The following is an 18310-nucleotide window of genomic DNA, read 5'->3' as shown; positions in this document are numbered from 1 at the left end:
TGAAAGCATTTACAAGGAGTGAGGTGCATGTTTATGACCTTCACATTTTTCAGACACCGTGGCAACGTGAATTCAGCCACCAAATTCCCATTACGGCAAATGCGAATCGCCTGGCCAAATACTCTGAAAGTCCAGGATTGAGGAAGTCTATCCTTTCAGGGTTGTAGTAAAGGTTAATGGGATTTCCACCAAAGGGAAACAGTGTGATCTAGTGGGAAGAAGCCGGGCCTGGGAATAAGAAGGACCTGTGTTCTAATTCCAGCTCCACTTGCCTGCTGTGTGATCTTGGCCAGGTCACTTCACTTCTCTGAGCCTCAGTTTCCTCATCTGCAAAATGGGGATTAAGGCTGTAAGCTCCATGTGGGACAACATAATTAGTTTGCATCTACCCCAGCACTCAGTGCACGACTTGGCACATACCATTACGTAAAAAAAGAAATAAATGTATGAGAAAATAGAACTATAGGGATGCACTGTGATTTTCAAACATAGGAAGAGTTTATTTTATGCCCCTGCAACAATGAGACTGTTTTACAAAATTTAATCCTAAATTACCTTTTGTAGAAGAATGAAAATAAGAGTCAATCCATCAGTCAATTGAATTTATTGAGCCCTTACTGTGTGCACATCCCTGTGCTAAGCACTTGGGAGAGTAAAATATAGCATATAACAGACACATTCCCTGCCCACAATGAGCTTACAGCCTAGAGAGGCCAATAAAAAACACTATAAATTATTGCAAAAACACATCAAGACCAAAGGAAAGGTGAATTCAAGTTCATTAGAAATAACTCTATATTTTTATGGTATTTGTTAAAACACTTACTATATGCCAGGAACTGTACTAAGCTTTGGAGGTGTTGCACTAAGTGCTTAACTTCAACTGCAAATGGAGTTTTATCTAGAACGTCTTTGCCGCAGAGTAACTGAACTTCATTCTCTCCACAACATCATCATTACAAAAACAAGACTTAATGATGATCATTTCCCAAAGACCTACTCTTCTACCTGCATATCACCCGCACTGAAAGAGGTAGCTAAAATCTGATGAAAAGATTAGTCAGGGCAGGTTTGTGGAGGTGATGTGCTTTTAGTACATCTTCGAAGATGGGGAGAGGAATGGTCTGTAGGACATGAAATGGAAGGGTGTTTCAGACAGGAGGGAAAGAGTAATAAAATGATTCTCGTGTATTCTCCCAAGCACTTAGTACAGCTCAATTAAAAAAAAAGCTAATTTACTGTCCAAAAGTGAGCAGATAGGGGACAGCCATTTATTAATTCAATCGTATTTATTGAGCACTTACTGTGGCAGAGCACTGTAGTAAGCACTTGGAAAGTACAATGTAATAAGCTCCAGCATGTGCTATGTCAAACTTGATCAGGGATACTTAAATCAAAAAAGGCGGCTCAAGAGACTGCCCAGGAATGAGATCTAGGCGATAGGGTGAATAGGAGGAGTACACAGTGGGAATTTCTACCTTAGACGTTTCCAAGAAGGAATCTTGTTTAGGTGTCCTTATAGCCAGACTGGCCCTCCTCCTTAGAGACATATCAAGTAGCAACATATTGCTACCAGAAAGACCAGTAATGGAGTCCATTAGGGTTCTGTTTGTGGGCTAACATTTGGTGAGGACAGCATCACAGTGCTCTGCACACAGTAAGCGCTCAATAAATATGATTAATTTCTCTAGACTTAAAGCTCATTGTGGGCAGGGAATATGTCTGTTTATTGTTTGTTATTCTGTACACTCCCAAGTGCTTAGTATAGTGCTCTGAACACAGTGAGCACTCAGTAAATATGACTGACTGACTGCCTGATGGATAAGCAGTGGCAGATAAGGAGGAGTAACTTAGTGGAATAGTCAGGAGCTTCTATTTGAAGAAAAGGGAGGTAAGCAAACATTACAGGTTTTTGAAGAGTGATGTGTTCTTAACTCCATTTTAGGAAGAAAAATCCGGACAACAGAGTGTAGAGAGATGGAAGAAGAAAGGGGCTGGACGCAGGGAGACCAGTAAGGAGGTTTCACTCCAGACTAACACCATTAAGTAGATACTTTCCAACATTGTAGAAGAAAAAAAGAGAACAACTCATCTACACTTCTAAATTTAGTCTGTCTTCTAACTTTCCTAAGTCAGTCAAACAACACCATCCTTATCCCAGAAGTCTGTATGTTCAGTGTTAACCTAGACTCCTTGCATTCTTTCAATTCTTACCTTTAATCTACTTATCCAGTCCTGCTTGTTCTTCCTACATACGATCACGTGCATCTGTTCCTTCCTCTCCCTCAAAATAGACACAGAGAGTTCTGATGCCTTTGCAAAAGACAACTGAATCAGCCTCCATGCTGGCCTCCATGCCTCCACCCTTTCCTTTCTCCAATTTATATGGCACTTTGCTGCAAATACCATCATCCTAGACAGAGTAACACTTAGCAGACATTTCCCACTTCTCAGGGTCTCTACTGCCTCTCCATGTCACTAAAAAGTCCCTCCCATTAGCTTCAGCACTCTCCAATAACTTGTCCCACCTCATCTGCCCTCTTCAACCACTTACTCTCTATCAGTCAGTCAATCAGTGGTATTTATTGAGCACTTACTGTGTTCAGAGCACTGTATTTAGACCTTGGGAGAGTGTACTATAACAATACAACAGAATTGGTAGGCATATTCCCTGCCCATAATGAGCATGTAGTCTAGAGAGGAGATAGACATTACTAGGAAATAAATAAATCACAGATACATACATAAGTGCTGTGGTACTAAGGGAGGGCTGAATACAGGAAGACAATCTAAGGGCAAGGGTGCTGCAGAAGGGCGTAGGAGAAGAGGAAATGAGGGCTTAGATTATTATCATTATTCCCTTCATTCTACCCTCCTAATTGTACCTTGATCTTGACCCTCCCACCTCCAACCCGCCACACAGCGCTTCCCCCCATTTTGGCACTCCCTCAAAAATTCTGAAAACTTCGAAGCCCACATTTGACTCACCTAAAATCCACCTCTTCCAAAAAGCATCTCCCAATTAATCTCCAGCATGATTCGTATAAGTCTCTCGAGTAATCTCTCACCATAGGTACTTATTTATATACCTATCCTCAACACTTCTGAATATGAAAATATTTACTACTTTGATGACTCTGTTGAAAAATACTTTAAGAGCTGTCTCACTCTACCACTAGGGCCTTCACTGTTTCATTTTGTACTTTTTCAAGCATTTAGTACAATGCACTGCACTAGTGAAAATAGGGAAAATATCCATCAGCATTGTTATAATGTACTCTTCCAAGTGCTTAGTACAGTGTTTTGCACACACTAAGTGCTCAATAAATATGACTGATTGAATGCTTAGTAAATATTACCACCACTACTAGGATGTAAACACAGATTGAATGTAGGAGATGATGCTGGTGGTAAACTTTGGAAAGTTCAACCTAAAATTCACCAGTTAACTCTTCTAGTAGTAAGGTATCATGTTGAGAAATTTTGTTTTGTTCATGCATGAAGCAAGCTAAATTATAGCACCTGCCTGAGTCTTGAGAATCTAGAAAATTGAAGCAATCATATTTTTAATTAGATTCTGAACCACAGGAAGATGGAAAACAGGCTTAAAAAAAATTAACCAATTCTGTGAAAACTTTAGGTAGAGGTGAACAATTTAGACATTATATATGAGTGGTAAATTTTGAAGACCAATTGTTTGAAAATGCATCCTATATTCTTAAAATATAGATTTTTGCAGTAATTTGAAAGATGCTTATTTTTAATATATGGTCTTGCATAAAAAGTGATCCTAATCTAAAATAATCCATCAAACTCATCTTTCCTAAATGTGTCAGTCTACTAGAAGTTTGCTATGCTTTGGTAAGATAAACTCTCAATGTACCAACTTTCTTGCTTCTGAAACATCACAGCCCTGCCATTTCTTTTTCGAACTCCACGTCAGTGATTCTACAAAAATGTGAATTCTTCAAGGCTAGGCTTCTTGGCTACCTACTGTGTTTTTCTCCCCCAAGTTCTCAGTTCAACATCTGCAGTGGTCGTAATAGTATCAATTAATCATTTAGTCCATGCAGAGCACTGTTCTAAGCACTGGGAAAGAATGCACAGATGGGAATTCAGGCAGGGTGCCTGTCCCTTGGGGAAGTCAGAATCTGCACACAGTAAGCACTCGATAAATAACATCGATCGATAGTGCATCGCTAAATCATGTCAGTTCTTCCAAAAACATCAAGAATCTGCTCTTTCTTCTTCATCCCAAGAACCCCATCCCGCTAAACCCAATTATCACCTCCAGGGAAAGCAACACAGAGTAGTGGATAAAGCAGGGGCCTGGGGATCAGAGGACCTGATTTCTAATCCTGTTGCATCACTAGGGCAAGTCATTTAACTTTTCTGTATCTCAGTTATTTCATCTGTAAAATGGGGATTAACAATGCAAGCCCCACGTGGGACAGGGACTGGGTCCAACCTGATTATCTTCTACCTATCCCTGCACATAATATGGTGCCTGGCACATAATAAGAAGTTAATCAATACCATTTTTTTAAAAAAAAAGACCTTACAGCAGTTTCACTGCCCCATAACACTTAGAGGGTTTTCCTAGGAGCAGAAATATCCAAAGGGCTCTCTGAATATGCTAATCAATCAATCCTATTGCTTGAGCTCTTAAATTGTACAGAACACTTAAGTACTCAGGAGTGAAAGATTGAGTTGGAAGACTGATCCCTGCTCTCAAAGAGCTTACAATGCAACCCTTAAGGTGGTCTTAGTACATCACTGATGGCTATGGATATTTGTTTTTAAAAACTATAACCTATCCAGTTCAATCACTGTGGTATCTCTCCATCTGGATGATTCAGAAATCATTTTGATTCTCACAGCAGGTTTTGTTTTTCTGAACAAATTAATAATGAAAGAGTGCTACTGGGGCTCTTTTGGATACAAAAATATTTTCCTTCAGTTGTTTTGATCTAAAATTTGTCTTGGGTCTATATGCAAATAGATTCATGCAGTGGCTGGAAATTCTGATGTGCTAATGATTCAGTTAGGGCTGAATCAACCAGTTTTATAAAATAGAATCCTTTGGGAATATTTGCCTATTTTCTTTTGAAATGCAGTTTATATAAAATAAATGTGTGTGGTTTCTGCAAAACATAAATTTGGGATAACAACTTCATGGGCTCAGGAGTCATAATTACAATTTACTGGGAATTCACCCAAGAGTCGCTCTTTCCTCTGATTCCCCAGAAGCAACATTTTTATCCACGCAGGACAGTGTGCTTAAAACTAAGTTGAGAAAGTGATCTTACTTGAAAGGCATTTTAATTTCCTCAGAGAATCCTCCACTGCCAAGTCACAGACCAAATCAATTTTACTATTAAATTGTTATTTGTTACTGGCAATTTTTAGGACCTTACTATGGGCCAAAGAATGTGTTCAATGTTGGGGTAGTTTCAATAATAATAACGGCATTTGTTAAGCACTTACTATGTGCCAAGCACTGTTCTAAGCCCTAGGGGAGATACAAGGTCGTCCCTGCCTCACATGGGGCTCACAGTCTAAAGGGCAAGTAGAATAGATATTTAAACCCATTTTATAGCTGAAAAAATAGACATTATGAAGTTAAATGATTTACTCAAGGTCACATAGCCAGCAAATGGAAGGAATGGGATTAGAACACAGATTTTCTGACTCCCAGGCAACACCTTTTATCTCTAGGATTCATGATTCTCTTTTTTCCCATTTCTCCGAGAATTCAGAAAAGAAAAAAAAAAGAATTTGACTCTGCAGGTAGCCAGGTAGTAATTCGTGTCAGAATTATGACGAGTATCTGAATATGGTGTTGTTTTATTAGTGTGAATACCAATAATTCCATAATCCCATCCAACCCTTACAATACACTAACGTTTTTATTTTTTTAATGGCATTCATTAAACGCTTACTATGTGCCAGACACTCCACTAAGTGTTGGGGTTACAAAATAGATGCTAATCAAGTTAGAAACAGCCACTGTCCCACATGAGGCTCAATGGTCCACACTGAGTTTTAATGCCCACTTTACAGATGAGATAACTGAGATACAGGGAAGTGAAGTGACCTGACCAAGGTCACACAGCAGATAGGTAGTGGAGCTGGAATTAGAACCCAGGTCTTCTGACTCCCAGGCCTGTGTTTAATCCATTAGGCCACAATTGCTTCTCAGGCCATGGCTGGTTCTCAAGAGGAAAGTAAACTTCAGGCACTTGCCCACTCATGGGAAAGAAAAGCATGAACCAACTCCCATTCCAAACTGTGTCATCATACTAAGCTCAGCAAGTTAGTTTTGCAAAATTATTTTAGACAAATATTCATAACTACACAAAACCATTTATAAGCACTACTACTTAAGGAGGTCATCTTGTTGGCAATTCAGATCTTTCTTTTCACACCTTCCTATTATTTCACAGCACAGTCTAGGCTAGATAATTGAGAACTGCAATGCTGAAAAATACTCAAATTGGATTTTTCACAAGTTTTTTTTTTTGTTTTGTTTTGTTTTTTTCTATGAAAGATAGTTCAATAGGAGAACATAAAGGGAGCTTGGGCAGTTGAAAACATTGGACAGTTTCCCACTTGTCCAGTTAAGTGAGCCCGTTGTTGGGTGGGGATTGTCTCTGTTGCTGAACTGTACTTTCCAAGTGCTTAGTACAGTGCTCTGCACATAGTAAGCACTCCATAAATATGATTGAATGAATGAATGAAACAATCCCAGTTTATCCAGGCAATGGATCAATCAATTAGTCATATTTACTGAGCACTTACTGTGTGCAGAGCACAGTATTAAGTGTTTGGGAGAGCACAATATGCAATCGACTTTGCTGTTGTATTGGTTAACAATCAAGTACTATGCTTTCTGAGCCATATTTCACAATTGATGGATTACAAAAATACTGCAAGAATGCATGTTTTGATCTTGCTGTGCGTTAAAAATAATTAGAAAATACTTTTGCCCATGTTCCCATTAGAGTGTATACTCCTTGTAGACAAGGGAACATTTTCCTCTCAAGTTAAACTGTTTAAACTGCTTCTTGCTTGTTGCTGAAGACACCATGCTCACATCATCCCCACAACATGGAAGCTCCTTCCCTTCACATTTGTCAGTCTGGGGCTCTCCCCATCTTCAAAGCCCACCAGGACAGCTTTAATCCCCTCCCGCATCCGGAGAAAGTTTTCCCTGATTAATTTCTCATCACTCCAATTTACATTCCTACAACTGCCACACCACCAGTACTCTATTTATTTTACTTGTACATATTTATTATTCTATTTATTTTATTTTGTTAATATGTTTTGTTGTCTGCCTCCCCCTTCTAGACTGTGAGCCTGCTGTTGGGCAGGGGCCCTCTCAATATGTTGCCAACTTGTACTTCCCAAGTGCTTAGTACAGTGCTCTGCACACAGTAAGCGCTCAATAAATATGATTGAATGAATGAATGAATGAATGAAGGAGAGAAGGGAGGTGAGGAAGGAGGGGGCGAGGTGATGGAGAGCCCTGAAGCAGAGAGTGAGGAGTTTTTGCTTGATGTGTAGGTTGACTGGCAGCCACTGGAGATTTTTGAGGAGGGGAGTAACATGCCTAGAGCATTTCTGCACAAAGATGATACATCAGCAACGTGAAGTATAGACTGAAGCTGGGAGAGACAGGAGGATGGGAGATCAGAGAGGAGGCTGATGTAGTAATCCAGTCCGGATAGGATGAGAGATTGAACCAGCAAGGTAGCAGTTTGGATGGAGAGGAAAGGGTGGATCTTGGCGATGTTGCGGAGGTGAGACTGGCAGGTTACGGTGATGGATTGGATATGAGGGGTGAACGAGAGAGTGGAGTCGAGGATGACACCAAGGTTGCAAGCTTGTGAGACGGGAAGGATGGTAGTGCCATCTACAGTGACAGGAATGTCAGGGAGAGGGCAGGGTTTGGGAGGGAAGATAAGGAGTACAGTCTTGGACATACTGACTTTTAGATAGTGGGCAGACATCCATATGGAGATGTCCTGAAGTCAGGAGGAGACCCGAGCCTGAAGGGAGGGAGAGAGAGCAGGGGCAGAGATGTAGATTTGGGTGTCATCAGCGTAGAGATGAAAGTTGAAACCGTGGGAGTGAATGAGTTCATCAAGGGAATGAGTGTAAATAGAGAACAGAAGGGGACCAAGAACTGACCCTTGAGGAACCCCTACAGTAAGGGAATGGGAGCCGGAGGAGGAGCCCACAAAGGAGACTGAGAATGAACGGCTGGAGAGATAAGAGGAGAACCAGGAGAGGACAGTCTGTGAAGCCAAGGTTAGATAGTGTATTGAGGAGAAGGGGGTGGTCCACAGTGTCGAAGGCAACTGAGAGGTCAAGGAGGATTAGGATAGAGTAGGAGCCGTTGGATTTGGCAAAAAATGACAATGCACTAAGATGAAAATAATAAGAATGATAATGAATTGTATTTGAGTGTTTATTATGTGCTAGGCACTAGGTTAGACACAATGCATTCAGATCTGACCCAATCCTGTTCCCACATAGGCTCACAGTCTATGGGGGAGATAGACCAGTTATGTAAAATCCATTTTACAGATGAGGAAACTGAGGCACAGAGACTTACATAATTTTCCATCTCCACCAACTTCATTTTTGACCCAGGTCCTTTTGGTAATTGAATGATAAAAATGGACAAAATCAGAAATGCACGAGACTTCTCAAAACACAGCTAACATGAGACTACCCATTCCACATCTTAAGTAGAAATACAGAGGCTTTTTCGCCATATCTTCCCCGAATCATGATTGGACACCTGCTATCCAAGACCCAAGCCGTAAGACTGCAGTTACAAGTCTCCCTTCCAAGAATGTAGTTTTGACTAACCACCTTCAATTTTCCATTTACTGTTTGGCTTTACTGGGTAACCAGTATTGGATGAAGATCATCAGTCAAGTTTCTGTGCTTCTCTATCCCCATGGCAACACGTCAGTCAAATTACACTGGTAATTTACTTTAAACTGTTTAGAGTGTGTAGAGTTCACCATTAGCAGTAAACCTATGTTAATGAATACTGGCATAGCCTCAGGAAGCACAGTGTGAGCTGGAAACAGGGGAGAGCCAAGCAAAATGCAAGGTTTAAGATTAGGCTCGGTGTTAGGACATCTGGGTTCTAGCTCCAGATCACCCCCCTCATCTGCTTTGTGACCTTAGGCAAGTCAAAACCTCTCTGTGCCTCATTTTTTCTTCATATAAAGTGGAGAGAATAGTTGCTGCCCTAATCTCAGAGACTAAGAGGCCAAGAAGTGCATCTGAAATGCCTACCTTGCATTTATCCCAAACCTTAGCACGGTGCTTTACATCTAATACTACAGTAAGGAGTTAATAAATTCCCTAACTTGCTGCTATTATTGTTGCTGCTCAATTTGATTTTTTGTTAAACGTGTCCCAGGTCTCTTCATTTACCTCCTCTACTCCTTCCCCCTTGATATTCTTCAGTAGCTCATTCCTTACTGCTTGCCTCACTTGATCATAATTAGCTGTACTTTTCAAGGCTAATTATCCACACATTTCTGCCTTTCTGCTGCCTGGTTTGGTGCAGGCAACACTATGACCAGGGAAGTCAATGTCTTTGCAACTCAAAACCGTTTCAGGGGCAGTGGGAGAGTGGAAGAGGGAAGAGAAGAGGGGGAAGTTTGAACCATTAGCCAAATGAGCTTTCTCTAGTCAACATTTTATCAAGAGAAAAGTTATAATTAAGCACTGTTCAAATTAAATCAGTGATGTTTAGCACATTTGCAAGTCAGAGTACAATATAATCAATCTCAATCTCAGAACACTTACTCTGTGTAGAGCATAATAGTAAGCACTTTTTGAGGGTACGACAGAGTTGGTTGACATGATTCTGCCCTGCAGAATTGCAATTTAGTACAATAGTAATCTTAGCAGGGTGCACTCTACAAGGCACTTGGAAAGTACAGAAAAACTAAGTGCCATGGTGCCTGTCCAAAAGCAGCTTACACTCTAATGAGGGAGAATAGTGGGGTTAATATATTATTTAGATGAAATCAAACTATTAAGAATGCTATTGGCTATTTGGCAAGTCAAAATAGGAGGAAAGAAAAATGTATCCATAATAGGAAGGGAGTTTTCAAAGAAAACCGTGATATCCACTGTCCAGTTCGCCTTAACATAAAAATGGCATTTCAATTTCAAAGGCCATCATATAACCTGAAGGACATGCTCCCTGTTAGACAATGACAATACCATTCTTGAAAGGAGAGTTCACAGAAGCAGATTCATCGGGTTTATAAAATGGTCTCGGAATAAGACTCAACCTCTGGAGGCAACAAAACATACTAGAGCCCAGATCTTATCAGATATCATTATTATTATCATCATCATTATTATTACCTATAGGTGACGTCAAATGCTTTTATACAGAAACCGTATCGATTTCTTTGTGCTGTTCCCAACAGTGTTCTAAACCCAATGCACTGCAAAGTCTATATGCACTGTACCTCATGAGATCAAAAACCACCCTGGAATTTGGCAGCCTTAGAGCAGATCTTTGCAGCCACACTGGGGCTGGAGAGTAAGGATAGGATGTAGCAAAATGCAATGTAGCAGTATGATCATTTGCTTTTCTTCTTGAAGATGGTAGCATCGTTAAACTTCCTTATTTTGAGGAAGAGCTTAGTGTAAGTGTTTAAGCAGGAAACCCCTTCTATGATAATAGTTCTCAGCTTGCAGGCAATCAGATACAGATTATTTCTGAATCTTCACAGCACTGACAGTCAGGGTGACTTTCTCATTAGTGGTGACAGTCTGTGACTTGAAAGCATTACTAGAATAGTACTCTCAAGTATCCATGTTCTTGTTAAATGAATTCACAGTAACGAAACTATCTCCGTCAATGCATAAATGTTATCTTTTAATATTATTCACTTTGTAATTAATGGCTTTCCAATCCAGAGTTTAGTTTGGTATTTAATAGGCAAATCATGAAGCAAACTTTTCTGGGTATCAAAGTGTATGGACTATATATTGAAAACACACAATCAATTTCATTCCTGCCAGATTATTAATGTCGTTTCAAACGGACATTTAATATAGTGATCAATACAAGATGAATTTGGCATACATCCTACTTTCAAAATCCCCAAATGTGCACATTATTGCAGGTAGCAGAAATAATTGGCTGACCACTTCTTTGTGACCTTTTAAAAAAATAATCAAAAGCCATATACAGGAAAAAAATGAAGGAAAAGTGGTATTTTCTGTAAAATGTCATGGGAGTAGTTCTCTTTTGTCTTTAAGGTTAAAAAAAATACTCCATAAGCATTCTCATATGAATTAGTTTGGAAACTTTCATATCTTCCTGATCCTTTCTGACAAAAGATTGAAGAAAGGCAAAATTATATTAACTATTCATGTGATAAAATCAAAGTGCTTTTGGAAAACTATTGCCATCACTATGGTTAAATGAATTGAAAAGAAAAAAAATAATCAAGATAGGTATATTCTTAGGCAAGGTAGAGGTCAAGAAAGTGAAACTATCTATGACCAAAACCTTTAAGAAGTGGCATGAACTTGTGTTAAGAGCAAGGGCCTGTGATTCAAAGGACCTACGTTCTAATATTGGATCTGCCAATTGACAGTGAATCACACACAGGCCCAGGTTTTTTTTTATCAGATAGCAAAATATGATCACCAACTTCAAAGCAGTCAACATAAGCATTGGACAGTGCTCACAGCATATGCCTTTGCCAAGGTGGATGTATGAATTCAGCTGACTATAAAGTCACTTCTAAACGTTGTGTTGCACTTTGGGGATTTTAAGCACTTGAGCCATCCCTGAAAGGTTCCTGAAACAATAAGAGATGGTTTGATATTAAAGATAACAGAGGACAAAGAAATGAGTCATCTAAGCCTATACATACGCAGAGTACAGAAGAAATGATCTTTTTAGCCAACCTCACTTGGATAAAGATCTTGTTAGCTGCACCTTGCTGTTCAAAAACCAAACAAAAAACAGACAATAAGATCTTCTGCATTTAGAGCCTGCAATATCTCTTGGGGCCATTTCTATCTATATCTTCATTTCATTTTTCTGCCTAACAGTAATTTACTCTGCATCTGTTTTCTCTGTTAGATTGTAAACTCCCACAGGGCAGATATTATGTCTTCTACCTCAGTTGTAAACTCCAAAATGTTTAGAAGTTGATTCTACCCACAGTTGTCATTAAACCCAATCATAAATCCTGGCAGCACCATGGAAATAAATCATTTCCAAGTTTTTTTATTATTATTAATTTCTAGATCCTTAAAGAGAAGAATTACTGATAGTATGAGACTACTAAGATCTAATCCTCTATTCATTTCTATAAAGAAAATAAGTCTAAGAAAACCTTTAAGTGAGATTTTTCCTCTTGATAGATAGTTCAAAATACAGACAAAAACATTCCAGAAAAAATAAAGTCACTGGAATGTAAAGAATGTCAGCAGAGTGGGTGTCTTTTAAGGCTTCATGCTCATTGCTTTCAATTTAAACTCAAAATAGCATCCCAGAGACTGGTATTTATGAAGTGGAAAGGGGGAAATGCAATTAAAATAAACTGGCTGACACAGGTTAATTGCCTTTTTCTTACATTTCTGTTGGGCATTTTTTTTAAAATCCCTAGTTCTTTACCTAGATACCAGGATATGAAAAACTGATTTACCAGTTCACATTCAGAGAGCGAGTGAGATGGTCCTCCAAACTCTCCTCTAGGTATCTTCCATACACAAATTTTTTTTCAGTTGGTAGTCCTACTTGTCTATGCTCACTCTCTTTACTCCTCCCAAACTCACTTTTCAAATGTTCCTTGCTGTCGACACGCATGCCTTGGTTGCTCTGCTCACACTGTTCCTAACGTCTGGACTATGCCACACCCCCAAGACTCCACCAGACTCCCCATCTTCCAAAATTAACTTCCTCCAGCAGGCCTTTCCTGCTTGGATCACAACGTCCTGCTAGCCCGAAAGCTTCCTGTGGGCAGGGATCATATCTACCATTTCGAGAAGCAGCATGGCTCAGAGGAAAGAGCCCTGGCTTTGGAGTCAGAATTCATGGGTTCAAATCCCAGCTGCGCCACTTGTCAGCTGTGTGACTTTGGGCAAGTCGCTTCACTTCTCTATGCCTCAGTTATCTCATCTGTAAAATGGGGATTAAGACTGTGAGCCCCCCGTGGGACAACCTGATCACCTTGTAATCTCCCCAGCTCTTAGAACACTGCTTTGCACATAGTAAGCCCTTAATAAATGCCATCATTATTATCAAATTGCATTTCACAAGTGCTCAGCACAGTGTTCTGCACAAAGTTAACACTCACTGAATACCACTGTTTGACTTTATTCATGCAAAAGCACTAGCCATCTGTAGGACATAAGCTTTTATATTCCTAACCTTGGCACTTATATATACCTATATATTGAATATACAAAGATAGATAGCCATATCAATCAATCAACTGTATTGAGCACTTACTGTATGCACGGCACTGCACTAAGCACTTGGGAGCAAATAATACAACATAATTGGTAGACATGTTCCCTGCCCACAAAAAGCTTACAGTCTAGAGGGGAAGACAGTTAATATAAATTAATATTTATAATTATCCATATGAACATCTGGATACACATATTTATAAATTGGACATATTGGAAGTGAATATCCAGCTACATCTACCTTCTTGTTATAAATCATTTATTCAGCTGTCTTACATTGAAACAGTTGTATGACCATTAATAGTGGTCAATACTAAGGTCATGAGTATAGAACGAAAACAAGCAATGTGGCCTAGTGGAGCACTGGCCTGGGGGTCAGAGGACATGGGTTCTAATCCCTGCTCCACCACTTGTGGGCTGTATGACCTTGGGCAAGTCACTTTACTGTTCTGAGCCTCCATTGCCTCATCTGTAAAGTGGGGACTAAGTGTGAGCCCCATGTGGAATGGGGACTGTGACCAATATGATAGCCTTTGTATCTACCCCAGAATAGTATTTGGCACATTAAGCGCTTAACAAATACCACAGTTATCATTATTACTATTATTATTATTATTATTATTATTCACTCAATTTTCATCTCTGAGGACAGGATGAAATTGTTTTGTCCTGAGTGGTAGGAAATAATCTTATCCATGCCTTAGTGAGTAGGGGGATCTTCTGAAAGGGCTAACACACTTCTTTTCTGCATTGAGTAGGGGGATCTTCTGAAAGGGCTAACACACTTCTTTTCTGCATTTTTTTATTCTAGAATGAAGATTAAGCCACAGCTAAGCAGTTTTAAACTGCCTATCCCACTGCATCCCACTCTATTATCTGTTTCAATCAATCAATCATATTTATTGAGCACTTACTGTGTGCAGAGCACTGTACTAAGCGCTTGGGAAGTACAAGTTGGCAACACACAGAGACGGTCCCTACCCAACAGTGGGCTCACAGTCTAGAAGGGGGAGACAGAGAAACAAACAAAGCATATTAACAAAATAAAATAGAATAGATATGTACAAGTAAAATAAATAAATAGAGCAATAAATACGTACATACATATATATACAGGTGCTGTGGGGAAGGGAAGGAGGTAAGGCAGGTGGGATGGAGAGGGGGAGGAGGGGGAGAGGAAGGAGGGGGCTCAGTCTGGGAAGGCACCCTTGTTTGTCCCATCCCAAGGAAAATACCTTTACGAACTACATGTCATTTAGTCTAGAAGCTCTAATTTTGTAACAATAATGGTACTCATTAAGTACTTACTATGTCTAAGACATTGTACTAAGCACTGGGGTGGATACAAGCAAATCGGGCTGGACACTGTCCCTGTCTCATGTGCGGCTCACAGTCTCAATCCCCGTTTTATAGGTGAAGTAATTGAGACCCCGAAAAGTGAAGTGACTTGCCCAAGGTCACACAGCAGACATGTGGCGGAGCTGGTATTAGAACCTGTGACCTTCTGGCTCCCATGCCTGTGTTCTATCCTCTATGCAATACTGTTTCTCATATTAGTAATTTCCTATCACCTGCATGGCTGGTTTTACCCTTAAAAGACCCACAACCCCTGTTGAAAAATGGAATTATTCCAGATGCTAAATATTCCCCATTTCTGATCCCATTAGATATGTGGGAGTGTTAACTTATACCGCAAGAACATAAATGCTCTGCACACAGTAAGTGCTCAATAAATACGATTGAATGAATGAATGAATAAAAAACATAAGAAATCATTATTACCGTGCTGCTCTCCTATTAGACTGTAAATCCTTTCCAGGCAAGGCATAAGGGTGAATCATTATTAAGACTGGTCTATTTTTGCCCTTCTAGATTTTCAGCTACTTAGGAGCAAGGATGATGCATCTTAATTCTATTGTATTTTTCTCAAATGCTTAAACAATCCTGTGACCACAATAGGTGGTTCAAAAATGCCATTCCTCTAGATTGTAAGCTCATTATACTGTACTGTTGTATTGTACTCTTCCAAGCAGTTACTACAGTGCTCTGCATATAATAAGTGCTCAGTAAATACTATTGATTGATTACTGATGCAATGACTGCCAACACCTCCTTATCTTTCTGGTCCCTTTAGCAGCCAGGGCTTGAGGCAGTAGACAGAATATAACATATGGAAGTCCAAATAAGATCCTGGCTCACTAGGTCCCTGGCAGGTCTGAGATACCGCGAGTTTATTAGGCATTCTCTAGGTTGGGAGAAAAAAAACAACACCCCAAACTAACAAGCAAACAAACAAATAAAAAAAAACCTAGGGGCAGCTCTATTTGTTCTGATGACAGTCAAACAGAAAAAATAGGAAAATTGTAAACATTACAGGCTGATAATAAAAGTTCACGGTTGAAAAGTCATGGAAGAAATGGCTGAATGTTTTTTTTTTTTTTTAAGAACGGTATTAATCGATCTCCTACTAAGTGCACTGCTTAGTACCAAGCACAACAGAAGCCCAGACCCCCAGCCCTTAAGAGGCTTACACTAACTGAGGAGATTACCTTTTGTAGGTGTTTTTTAGTAACCTTGGTTGATCTGATTTGATGTTTAGATTGGTTTTTTTTCACGTTTATAGAAGATATGATCTTTTTTTTCTTGCTCCTTTATTTTTGATGATTGTAAGGGGAGTTGTTTAGGTTATTACAATCTGGATACTCTAGGAAGGTAAGAGCTTAACATAGTGTCAATGCCAGGACCCAATCATTCATTCACTCAGTTGCATTTTTATTAATTGCTTACTGTGTGCAGAGCACTCCACTAAGCACTTGGAAAAGTACAATAGAACAATAAGCAGTGAAATTCCCTGCCCACAATGAACTCACAGTCTTAGATTGTATACTTTGGGGATCAGGAATGGGTGTTTTACAAACCCTTTACATAGTGTTCTGCATCTCTTTTGGGTCGGGACCACATCTCAATTTAATTTATGTAACCGAGAGCTTAGTTCAGTGCTTTGCACAGCCTAAATACTTAATAAATGTAAGTAATAATAGTTTAACTTTGCCTCACAAATGTTACTTTTGATAATTAGCTATCTTCAAAACACTTACTGGAGTATATAAAAAAAACGACTAATCAAATTAAATCAAATTTTAGCAAATTAAATACAGAGGCAGGAGATTATGATTTGCATAAACAACCAAATTGAAAACAATTGCATATTGGATATGGTAATTGTTGGTGTCATTTGTGGAGCCTGTATAAGTCTTAAACCTCAGGTGGCTGCTGTGTGCAGTTCATTATCTCTTTTTTGTAGCTAAAATAAATGTAGTATATATTTTATATACCCTTTAATGTGTATCACAATAACAGAGTCAGTCAGAACATATTCATTCATTCAGTCATTCAATCGTATTTATTGAGCACTTACTGTGTGCAGAGCACTGTACTAAGTGCTTGGGAAGTACAAGTACAACGTATAGCAAGTTTTATGCTAAACATCAAAATAAAACTTGTTTACATGCTGATAAATTTTCCAAAAGTTCCAGCATCTACATCCTGTGAACATCAGCACTGGGATTTGCAATAATCTCAGTGTGTTCTAGGCCCCAGTATACCAGACCTGACCCTGTTGAGAAAATTCTGAATTTGGAGAAACTACAAAGTTTATCCTACAGGAGACATAATGTGACATTTCAGAGCAAAGATTAATAGGCTCCCTGCTACTCTTTTCAGCCTAAATTAACACCTAAATAAAAAAGGCTCCAGAACCTTCTTCCCAATTTCCCAAACTGTATTCCACAACCTCATTCCTTATGAACGCACTTAAAATACCCTATGAGAATGACAGAAAATTAAGTAAAATCAGTTTTAAAAGAAACATAATTGATTTTACTTTGTTGCCATTATTTAAAACCCTTATATTTGACATTCCTCTGCACTGTACCCAGTATCATTCAAGCCTGATGTTACATCATCAAAAAAAAAAAAAATCACATGCAGTTTAATGGCAAAAATTTTGGCTTTAATTTCCAAGCTGTAGCTAAAAGCATACTTAGCTGACAAGAAAAAGGGAGGTGATCCACTGTGATGTACAGTGAATCTCATGAAATTAACTGATTTTTACTCCTCCCCCAGCCCTATAATAATAATAATAATAATGGCATTTATTAAGCACTTACTATGTACAAAATGCCGGGGAGGTTACAAGGTGATCAAGTTGTCCCATGGGGGGCTCACAGTCTTAATCTCCATTTTACAGATGAGGTAACTGAGGCTCAGAGAAGTGAAGTGACTTGTCCAAAGTCACACAGCTGACAATTGGCAGAGCCGGGATTTGAACCCATGACCTCTGACTCCAAAGCCCGTGCACTTAACTGAGCCATGCTAGGGTACATTTACTCATGTCATTTGTTAAGTGCTTGGGAGTCAGAAAATGTGGGTTCTAATCCTGGCTCTGCCACTTGTCTGCTGTGTGACCTTGGGCAAGTCACTTAACTTCTCTGGGCCTAAATTACCTCATCTGCAAAATGGGGACAATCTGATTACTTTGTATATACCTCAGCAATTAGAACAGTATGTGGCACGTAGTGAGTGCTTAACAAAACCATAATTATTATTATGACAAGCAAATCAGTTTGGACACTGCCCTTCTCCCACATGGGGCTCACCGTCTCAATCCCCATTTTACAAATGAGGCAAACGAGGCCCAGAGAGGTTAAGTGATTTGCCCAAAGTCACACAGCAGACAATCGATCAATCGTATTTATTGAGCGCTTACTGTGTGCAGAACACTGTACTAAGCGCTTGGGAAGTACAAGTTGGCAACATATAAAGA

Source organism: Tachyglossus aculeatus, chromosome X3 (genome assembly GCF_015852505.1).
Source record: "Tachyglossus aculeatus isolate mTacAcu1 chromosome X3, mTacAcu1.pri, whole genome shotgun sequence".
NCBI classification, from domain to species: Eukaryota; Metazoa; Chordata; class Mammalia; order Monotremata; family Tachyglossidae; genus Tachyglossus; species Tachyglossus aculeatus.
Note: the sequence above shows the minus strand (reverse complement) of the source record.